The sequence below is a fragment of the Neomonachus schauinslandi genome, chromosome 8 (assembly GCF_002201575.2).
Source record: "Neomonachus schauinslandi chromosome 8, ASM220157v2, whole genome shotgun sequence".
Lineage (NCBI taxonomy): Eukaryota > Metazoa > Chordata > Mammalia > Carnivora > Phocidae > Neomonachus > Neomonachus schauinslandi.
In genome coordinates, this window is record NC_058410.1 from 80,719,530 (window position 1) to 80,731,191 (window position 11,662).

Here is an 11,662-nt window from a genome sequence, read left to right on the forward strand (position 1 = left end):
AGGTGTGTAGTGGAAACAGTTCTGTGAGTTCAAAACTATCAGTGGATTGTCCATCCATTCTTTCCTGGTGGGATGGGGAGACCATGGAATCCTGGTCGTCCATAGCAGGAACCATGGAAATCTGCAACAGTCCATCCAGCTCTACTCCTATACCCAGAATGGGCATTGGCAGACCATCTTGCCTTCACTTGAAACCCATGAGACCAGCCAGCAGGTTTCTCAGTAACCTTCACCAGTTCTGCTACAGGCCACTCTACATGGAGACTGTGCACTGGTCTGCATTTTCAGAACCACATACTCCCTGCCTCTCAAGGCCTGTCCAGAACTCTGCCCTCTTTTTGCCTGATATTTCTATTGGCGTCCTGTGATAAGAAACAGAATAACTGTGGTTAAGTGTGTGTAGCTCTGGGGGTGCCTGGGTGGCTCAGTCGTTAAGCGTCTGCCTTCAGCTCAGATCATGATCCCGGGGTCCTGGGATCAAGCCCCACATCAGGCTCCTTGCTCGCTGGGGAGCCTGCTTCTCCCTCTCCCACTCCCCGTGCTTGTGTTCCCTCTCTCTGTCAAATAAATAAATAAAATCTTTAAAAAAAAAAAAAAAGAGTGTGTAGCTCTGGGATCCAGAATGTTGGGTTCAAACTCTGGCCCCTGGCTTACCAGCAAATAATGTTATTAATGGAATGCCTTATTTGTAATATAAAGAAATAAAAGAAATGTAATTTGAGATAAAATAATATATGTGTCAGTAAGTAAATGCTCAGATATGATTAATCTAGAAGATACAATAATAAATTGCCCCATTCTTGCACATATACACAGAATCACCATTAATGCGGCAGCTATAACAACCATTAGCCATGTACTGCAGGCAAGGACATAATGCCCAAAATAGTAAAGACTCTTGATAAGGTTCCAAATAAAACAAAGAACAATCTTCTGATCTTCTCTTAATTTACATGATAGATACACTCTTGGAAATGTCAGTATCTTAGAAATATTTAAATTCAAATTACTTTCTATTTAAATGCAAAAACAAAAGTAGGGTCTAGGCTTAAAAATTTATAAAATTATAAAAACAGGAATGGCCATGGGACATAAGAGACACTTCTGTGAGACTTGAGTGAAGTCAGTTCTTTACTATGTGGGACAGTCCCTTACCTTGTAGGAAGTCTACCATTCCTGGCCCTGTCACAAATCACTATAACTGCAAAAACAACTCTGCAAATTTCCACAATGTGCCTAGGGGGGCAATAACACCCCCATTGAGGAACATTGTATTAAATGATGCAAGAAACACAGAACAGTGGCTACCACATGGTTAATGCTCAAGTTATAACTATTTTTGCTAACTCTTTCTACTTCCATGCAGTGTCTTTTGCCACGCTCAACAACTTGCCTCTATAGTATATTCTCACACCCTATTGGGTGCAAGCAAAACAGACACTGTTATACAGGGAATTGTGCCCTAGATTAGAGCCGAACGTGAATGTCAGTGTACATCTTGGACTACATGCCTTAAAATGCTGATATTTCTCCCACTGTCAATAAATAGGAAAACAATTAGCAAGCTCTCTACTACCACTTATCAAATTATAGGAGGAGAATTAAAAAGTTATAAAACTCAGGATAATCACAGCCCAGAAGGACTCCTGATGAGTCTTGTTATTAGCTTTAAAAATCCTAATAGGGAACTGATCGTGGAGAATCGTGTTGCAGGGAGGTCAAGGAGAGCACATACAGATTTGAATTGAGGTTTTAAGAGCTTTGGAGTACTAGTTTTGTCTTCTCTCTTCCCATGTATTAAGCAAGTATCAAATAAAGCAAATAAATGAGGTAACCTAAGATAGAGGGCTAGTGTGACTTATCTCTAGGGATTTGGGAGTCCTGTTTTAGGCAGGAAAATGGCTGCTAGGGCAGAGAAGTACTTGACAGAAGCAGAAGCCAACCAAGGCATCTGAGCTGCTGAGGCCAAGCACTTAATGTTGCTCAAATTTAAATGGGACTTTGGTAATATTCTGTCTACCCATCTATTCTCATTCCTAAGTAACCTCATGACGCTGCAGGATCTCTCTGACTTAAGTGCCTGTGGTTCTTGGTCACACAACTTCAAAGAATGAAAAGGTAGACCAGATGAAGAGTGGTGGGCAGCAAAGCAGTTTATTGAGCAACAGAATAAAGCTCCCAGAAAGGGAGGGGGGCCCCGAGAGGGTTACCCCTGGAATTTCTAAGTTTAGGGGTTTTTATGAGCTCTTTTGCAGAACTAAAACAATCAGGGTGTGCTGAGTCATGCCAGTCAGGGCTTTGGTCACATATCTGTCTACCTCTTAGGTTAATGTCCACATGCTGATGGTCTTTTTTGCTGACATCTGGGAGCTTATGTCTTAACTGCCCCTTACCCATGATAGGGACAAATGCTTTGTCTTCAGTTGTCGTATTTGAGGACATTCTGCAGAAGTCATTTCTGCAAAGGCTGCAAAACAGAATGCTAGTGTGGTCCTGTCTAAACTGCAAAACAGGACGTTAGCACTGTTTTATTTTAGCTGTCCTGACTTTATATTTTCTTGCTGGGGACCCTGGCTCTGACTACCTAACTGTCCAACTAACTCCTAACAATAGCTTAAAGATAAACATCTTAATCTTTGGCCTGACCTGTCTTCACAACCTCATACTTGTCTATCCAACTGTGTATCCAACAATACAACTTGGTTTTCTAATGGGAATCTCAAAATTAACATATTCACCATGTGCCTCAAGATGTGATACCCTAAGAAATAGAATAAAATTCGTTGAATGAATGAACAACTTAGACAGCAATAGTTAGAGAAGCCAGTGGTATAGCCCAGGTGTGGTCAAGGAATCTTTGAAGAAAAGAGACAGAGATGTCTAAGCCTGCAGAAACCAGGAGCAGCTGATATTGCTGAGGAAGGCCTGTCTTCAGGATGGGACACCTGGGCAGGGTCCAGGGACCTGTGGGGCTAACTAAAGTTGAGATCTCTGAAACTGGTTCAGTCTGAGTATGTGAAAAAGCATCTGATCTGTAGCTTAGCTTCAGGTTCCCTATAAAGAATGCATCCAGAAAATAGGATTATGAGTATATAAATATGCCCTGTGGTATAGCACCCTGGGGCCAGGTTATCCATTTATTCTGTGTTAGAGCAGAACTGGGACTGCTTTGTGAGAGGAATCTTGACTTTTCCATCTCTAGAGGCAGCTTTCTATTCACACGTTATACCTGTTAGGGGCTTTGACTTCATAACCTTATTCCCAGCTCAGCTAATAGTTGTTGCACATGGTTTATGCTTATCCAATAACACAAAATACCTGCTCTCCAGGTATATATATATAAAGAAGTATAACTTCAGATTTTCCTCTGGCCAGTACCTATTATATAGTCAATTGCTAAAATGACATTTACAGAGGGTTGCCTGAAGGATTTACCATTCAGCCTTTTTGGTAGACCCTCTGCTAAGCTGAGGATCCAGACTATGTGGTTGTTTCATTTCATAGCAATATTTTACTTGACTGCCCTTGGCCTTTATGTCTTTGGCATGTATCGAAGAACATTATAAGGGAGAGCTCAATGGCACACCTCATTTTATTAGCTGTACAAATACTATTGATGAAGATTGTTTTATAACAACTTATGAGAGAAGTCTCTCCAGGCTTACTACAAGAATATTCAGGCCTCTCCTAATGTACTATCCTGTTTATCTCATGGACAACATGAATCATGTATCTGATTAAAGTTTTTCTTCGGAGTGGCTGTCAGAATGTTTAGAAATAAGCTTTTCAACCATTTTACACGAAATTTGGATAATAATTTTATCCAGATTAATCTTCTTTTACCTTAATTTTCTCTCTAATCGCTGATTATTTCTATAAATAGTAGATATAAGGGGCGCTTGCGTGGCTCAGTTGATTAAGTGTCCATCTATTGATTTTGGCTCAGGTCATGATCTCAGGGTCATGGGATCAAACTCTGCATCAGGCTTGCACTCAGCGTGGAGTCTGCTTAAGATTCTCTCTCTCGCTCTGTACCCCCCCCGCCCGACTCACACTCTGTCTCTTTCTCTCTCAAATAAATAAATAAAATCTTTAAAAAATTAAATTAAAAAATAAATAATAAATATAAGACTTGTGTGTATATGTATTCACATTTTTTATTTAGGAATTATTTAATATCTATATATAATTATTTATATTTAATCAATCCAGATTATATTTTAAACAATTATTTGTTAACTTACCAAGGCCATATATCAACTAGTATTATTTATTTTATTTTACCTAAGACCCACATCCTTTTTTAATGTCAATTCATAGATATGATGTTTAATTTCATAAATAATTGTTAATTTTATATGTCTTAGGCTATAGAGTGGCTTATTTTATTCACCAAATTGGTGCCAGATGGTGTTCTGGTATTAATATATATAAAATAAACATTACTGCTCTTATGTAGCATATATGAGGGGAGGGGGTTAGGGGGATGTTAACTATAAACAAGCAAATACATTAATAAACGATAATTTTCAATCAGAGCCAGACATATAAGATAATACAGTGTGTTGGTATGATGATGATTGGGGATAACTTCAGACTGGGTCATCAGGGAATTCCTCTTAGGAGGTGACAGTTGAGTAGAGACTTAAATGATGAGAAAAAGAAAGTCAAGCAAATATCTTTACAAGAAGAGTGCTCTAGAAAGGGAAAAAGAAGTATGAGACCTCTTTGTGAAAAATAGCTTGACATGTTTAAGGAATAAAAGAAAGCATAATTAGCAAGGGGAAATGATGTAAATGAGGAGGTTGGTAAAGGCCATATTAAATAGATATAGGGGAGAATCAAAACAAAGTGATATGAAATAAGTCATGTGTGGCTTTTTAAGTAGAATAGTGAGGAAAGAACTTCCTGAGGAGATGACTTCTAAACTGAGATTACAGAGAGGCTGAGCTGCTGCAAAGGCCTTTAGGCCACCAAAGAGTCAAGTAAGAAAAGGACAGAGAAGTGGCCATTAGATTTGGCAAGTTGCAGGTTGTTCATGTTCTTGAAAACCAAACGAGAATCAATGGAGTGGTGGAGAAAGAAGCCGGATAGAGTGCTCTTGAGAGAAGTGAGATGTATACCATGTTTGGTGATAAGACTCAATATAAATATTTCAGTTCTGCCCAATTTTGTCGATAAATCTAAATAAATTCCAATGAAAATCTCCCCAGGGTTTCATGATCTTGACATAAAATCCCAAAGTTCACATGAAGGCCAGAGAGGTAAAAATGTCTACAAATATTTTGAAGAACATACTGGGCGAGATGCTCTACCAGAGAGTGAGTTCTTATGAAGCTACAGTAGGATCTCGTGATTTTGGGTGCAGAAATATACAAACAAACCAATGAAACAATGTAGGGATCCAGGAAATTGTATAAGATAGAGGTAGCATTACAAAGCAGTGGAGAAATGATGGTCTGTTCATTCAAGATGTTAAGACAAATAGGCAAAAGATGAACAGGCAGTTCTAAAAATGGAAACACCAATGGCCAATAAAAAATATGAAAAGATGCTCTATTTTACTAGATGTCAGGGAAATGCAAATTAAAATCATAATGAAATAACAGCTAGCCAGTTTGACAAAATTAAAAAGGCTGACAATTCAAATGTCATGAATATGGAGAAATTGGAACCTCTTGTTTACTGTTGGTGGGGATGAAAATTGGAACAACATCCATCAGTACAGAATAAAGTATAACTCTCAGTTGTGGATATATATTTGTTTAGTAGTATATAAAAACTTGTACAGGCATGCTGAACACCAAATTCTGGTTAATGGTTACCATTGGGAATGGGAGAGAATGCATTTCAGAAGGGCTTCAATTATATCTATAACAGTTCTCTTAAAAAGGTAAAGCAAATATAGAAAAACATTAAAAGTTTATGAAGCTGGACAGTAGCTGTGTGTGTTCATAGGTGTGTGTTGTATTATTCCCTCACTTTTCTCTGTGTTTGAATTATTTCATAACTTTAAAAGAATAAAAAGTGAAGAAGTGAAAGTAAAGACAATTTGAGTAGTTTTACTGTGTTGGGACAGAGAAATAGAATGATTGCTTAAAAGGATCAAGATAAGTTTTGTTTGTTTTTGTCTAAGGTTGAAGGTGCTAGAGCATTTTGTATGCTAGTGTGAGTAATCCAACAGAAAGGGAGAAATTGGTTCGAGAGAGTGGGTAAACACAGAAATGAAGTCCTTAAGCAGCAAAGCAAGACAGGATACTAAGCTTAAGTGGAAAGACTCACCTTTCACAAGTGAAGCTATACTCTCTTCCTTGTCATAGAAGAAAGGCAAAAAGTAAGGGCAGATACAGGCAGGTTGGAGGATTTAATGATGGAAGATAAGGGGAACAGAAGAACTGTCTATCTGACTATATCTATATTCTCAGTGAAACTAGAGAGCAGACAGGTAGAGGCTGGGGATGAGGTCATCAGGGTAGACATATTAAGAAGGTGAAGAATAGTTTTTCTAAAAGTTGGAAGGGAAGTTATAGAGGAAATTCACAGAAATAAATGTCTAACTAACCTAAGCCAATTTGGTTAAACACAAATAGGTTAATTTTAGTAGGTAACAGTGAACACCAGGAATTGAGAGTAGATGAGTTTACTACTTCCATACAACCTTATTACCAGGTTTTAGTAAAAAATCAGACAAAAATTGTTCATACATATAGACCATAATTAAATTAACATTTATTAATAAGCAGACCTTCAGGGGTGCCTAGGTGGCTCAGTTGGTTGGGTGTCTGCCTTCTGCTCAGGTCATGATCCCATGGTCCTGGGATTGAGCCCTGCATCGAGCCCCCTGCTCAGCAAGGAGTCTGCTTCTGCCTCACCCTGGCTCATGCTTTCTCCCTCTCTCTCTCTGTCAAAGAAATAAATATAATATTAAATAATAATAAACAACCTTCAAATAGGTCATATAGCCTGTTCTGTAAGCCCAGTGAAATCTCTTGGGGACAGATGTGAGAACATTCTAAAGGCAGAATTCAGTGAGCCTTATGGTGATTAGCAGTCAACCAGAACCCTCCAAACCGATGACTGGACACGGAACTGTCGAGGATCAAGCTTCCAACTTCTTTCTAACAATGAAGGATGACTTACTAGACTCATGGCAAGGCAGGGAGTGTTTCTAGAATATTTTAGTCAATTCACAGACTTCAGCTATCACTAATATCACTAATGAATGCCTATTTCCAACATCCATTATCTAATTAACAAGCCACTAATTTCACCAATGAATACCCATCTCTATCCTTCATTATGCTAATATTTTAAAATCTGGTGTTAATTGGAATTAGATTATTGAAGATTATAATAGCTATCCTTGGATTCTACCCTCTTTTATTAAATGTTGGTTATCCCCTCCCTTCTCCTAGAGTATGCGTTACAACCAGGCAATTGGTCAGACCTAAAGAATAGCTCAGAGTCACACAGGCACACATGCACACACACACACATACACATGTGCACACATGTGTGCCTATGTCAGAATATTTTAAAGTAAGTAAGTAAGATGCAGACATTATCTTACCTAAAGTAAGATAGAGACATTGTTGAATTCTCATTTGAGTTTTGAAATCACAAGCTTCACTCAATATTTTTAATGGCAGTTACTAGGTATGGACTAAATCATTGATTAACCATGAGACATTAAGAACTTCCTTAGCCTGGGGGCGCCTGGGTGGCTCAGTCAGTTAAGCGTCTGGCTTCAGCTCCGGTCGTGATCCCAGGGTCCTTGGATGGATGGAGCCCTACATCAGGCTCCCTGCTCAGCGGGGAGTCTGCTTCTCCCTCTCCCTCTGCCCTTCCCCATCCCTTTCCCCTCCCCCACTCATGCTCTCTCTCTCTCTCTCTCTCTCTCTCTCTCAAATAAATAAATAAAATCTTAAAAAAAACAAAAACAAAAACAAAAACTTCCTTAGCCTGTAGCCTGCGTAAGCTTTAGTTTCCTCATGTACAAAAATAAAAATACTTACCTAATGTAGATAATATGTGAATAAATTAAAGTCATCAATATTTTTTATTATGGTTAGAGTATATTGACTAACATCTTTTGAAAGGTGCTTAACTGATACCCTCATTTCATTGTCTCTGTGTACACTGTATCACTTTTAAATGGCAAGCCCCTCCAGGGCAAATGTCTGTGTTTCATGCTCTAAAACGCTTTTGAGTCCTACAAAAATGAGGCAATTTTGGAAACTTCCTTTAAGGATAAGTGCTTATTAGACAGACAAAGCATCTGCTCATGGGAATCTTGTGCTAGTCTCTCTCTGTCTCCCTCTCTCTTTCTCTCTCTCTCTCTCTCTCTCTCTGTATTTCTCCACCCCCAGAACTCTGCTACAGATGCACATCTCACCCATGCCTCCTGCTCTGCCTAATAAACAGTTCTTTAGGAAAAAAAGGTACTTTGGCCCAGCTAGCTTGTCAAACTCATTCCCTCTCATCTTTCACTGCTACACTACATAAAGAGAAGTCTCACTCACTGTCTCTTTTCTACTACCCAATTACTCTGTAATGCACTGCAAGCCAACTCCCTTCTCCACTACACTACTGAAAATGCTCTCCCAAAGGTCATGGATTCCTCCCTATTATAGATCCAACAGTGTTTCCTCAGTGCTCATCTTCTTCATTCTCTTTGCAGCCCTTGACCCCGCTGACTATTCACTCTTTCTTGCTGTGTGTCTCAATATTCAGGCAGTGAGCACTGGAGAAATTCAGACCTCAAAGATCTTTCAATACTGTCATTTAAACTGAGTTTAGTATCTATAAAATTCAAGTCCCTGGTGAAAGTCCCTGTGCTCTTACATTGTGCAACATTTATCATGACCTTATATAGAAGGGAATATACATAACTTGATGATACCAAACTTACCTCGTTGATTCTCTTAGTAGATGTGGCTAATAATTATTTTGAAAATGCTGTATATTAAAATGCATGCAGGTCCCTTTCTAGAGAGGCAGCCAAGGGGGCCCGATGAAGCTGGAGGGTGGTGTTGCTACTTCCCGGTGGCCACAGGTAGGGAACATTACATAAATGTCCAGGATACCTCTCATGAGCGTGAGGTCGGACAAAGGCACCTGCTACAACTGCTTGGGGGAGCCTATGAAGTCATCCACCCCAGATCTCACCATAGGGACCAGGATGGAAAAGACTTTGGGGCCTGCCTTTTCAGCTGTCACTACCATTGCAAAAGCCAGTAGGACCAGCATGCACAAACAGCACCACAGGGTGCCCCCCTCCTCCAGCACCCTCATCTACTTCCCTCGGGATGAGGAAGTAGGCATGTCCCCATTACCACCCTGCACTCCGAATCTAAGCTCTACTGTGCTGTCTCTGGCACCTGCCTGCCCTCTGAGTCCAGCCTGTGTCTGCACTCCACATTCTTGCTGCCAGAGTATAGGGAGGGGCTGGAGCCTCTAGGGTCTGCTGAGCAGCCCTCAGTGAAGCTGTTGCCAGCTCTGCTACAGTATTTTCAAGGACCCTGTGATCAGCACGTGGAGGCCCATGTTTTATTGAAGATGCATCTTAAAGTCAGAGAAGTGTCCCATGAACACACCAAGCTGACGGTGGTAGTGAACAAAATCGCAGTGGAGTGTAAATCCGGGAACTCTTCATTCACTGCAGGCACAGCTGTCCAGTGGTGGCTGGCAGGAAGCCCATCATCTTTGAGGTAGATGCCCTGTGGGGGCCCCTTCACCATCAAGCTCAGTGCCTCAGACCCCAAGGGCTGCTGTGACTGCAGGCTCCAACCACCCTAGCAGCCAGCCCCTCCTCAAGATGAACCTGGAGGACCCCTCAAGGAGTACAAGCACATCAAGTATCCCCACTTTAAGGTGCTTGTTCATGGGAAACCAGGATATGTTTGAGATGGACCTGAAGGAGTTCCTGCATCAAAAGGCTGACAGCTTCCACAAAATACATGTGGTGCTGACCCAGAAAGACCAGGAGATTGTTTTCTGCACCTCATGCTTGGCAAGCTCTCAGAGAAGACTGACCAGCTGGAGAAGAGCCTAAGCTCAAGTTTGATGTTCTAGATTAAAACCAGGGAGCTCAGAGAGGACCTTATGGAGTTCTAGAGGGATGTGTCCATGTTGAAAGACAAGATGTCCTACATCAATACATGCTGAACACAGGCATCCTAGGATCATGTGACTTTCAGCAGATCTTCAAGTGCAAAGGAAACTGCATGGGCCAAAGGGCCCTGTGTGGTGTCTCTGCATCTACTCCATGGGTGACATGTGGGACACTTGTATCACCTGTAAGTGTCAGAAGATGCTGGAGAGGATCATGACAGCATTGTGCTGATGCTCTGCCTTCAGGGGCACAAGCTTGACAGTAGCTCAGAAGACTGTACATCATGTGGAATATCCAGAACCTGCAGAGGGTGAACATGACCCAGGCCCAGACAATTGGTATACACACTGGTCTCCTCATACAGCATGCTCTTTAACAGCTCCCTGAAGGACATCCAGGTCTGGGACATCATGGGCACTGAGCTGAAGTTAAAGAAGGAGCTCGTGGGCCTCAACCACTGGGTGCAGGCCCTGGTGAGAGCTACATGCACAGTGGCTCCTAACCAAATAATCAAGATCTGGGACATCTGAACCCTCAACTGCACCCACGTCTGTAGACATCACCAGCAGCATCTACTATATTGGCACAATGAATGGCCACATTGTCACTGGCACCTAGGAGAACCTCATTCACACGTGAGACATCAAGTCTAAGTAACAGGTGTGGGTCCTAACAGGCCACATTGGCACTATGTATGCCTTGACAGTCATTCAATGCCAGACCAGACCAAAGTCTCCAGCATATCCTATACTCGGTGTGGGTATGGAATTCCGTGCCCTTTCTCCATACTTCACCCCATGCATCTCTTGCATCTGTCTGTTCCTGAGTTATACTCTTTCATAATAAACAGGTAAACTAGTAAATAAAATGTTTCTGTGAGTTCTGTGAGCCACTCTAAGTAATTAGTTAAACCCAGGGAGGGTTGTTGGAACTTTCAATCTATAGCCAATCAGTCAGAAGCCCAGAAGACAACCGGGACTTGCAGTTGGCTTTTGAATTGAGGAGGGTGTGGATGGTCTTGTAGGACTGAGCCCTTAACCTCTGGGACCTGAGACTATATCCAGGTAGATAGTGTTAGAATTGAATTGAATTGCAGGGCACTGAGCAGGTGGCGTCCCAGAATTGCTTGTTGGTATGAAGGAGACCCCCCCCCAACACACACACACACTCACACTGGAACTGGTGACCAGGACCCACTAGTTGTTGATTTGTCTGAAGAGTATTAGTTACTTTCTTAGCATCTGTTTTTCCTATAAAAGAAAGCAATAAAGAGCAATAAAGAGAACATAGGCTTTGAAGTTAGAAAGATCTAGATTGAAAACCCTGCTTCACCTTTACTAGTTGCATAGCTGGGAAACATATTTACCAACTCTGAGCCTCAATTTCCTGATCTGTAAAACAGAAATAAAAATCGTACTTCCTGGAGGTGATGGGAAGATGCCATCTATGCATATAAGGTACCTAACTGAGAGTCTAGGACTTACTAGGAATGCAAATACATGATAGATAGATAGATAGATAGATAGATAGATAGATAGATAGATAGAT

General features: G+C 41.0%; 1 pseudogene; it reads left to right on the forward strand.

The window, feature by feature from the left end:
* The first annotated feature begins 9,160 nt into the window (after positions 1–9,160).
* On the forward strand, positions 9,161–10,968 carry LOC110583585 (annotated as a pseudogene).
* The last annotated feature ends 694 nt before the right edge of the window (positions 10,969–11,662 follow it).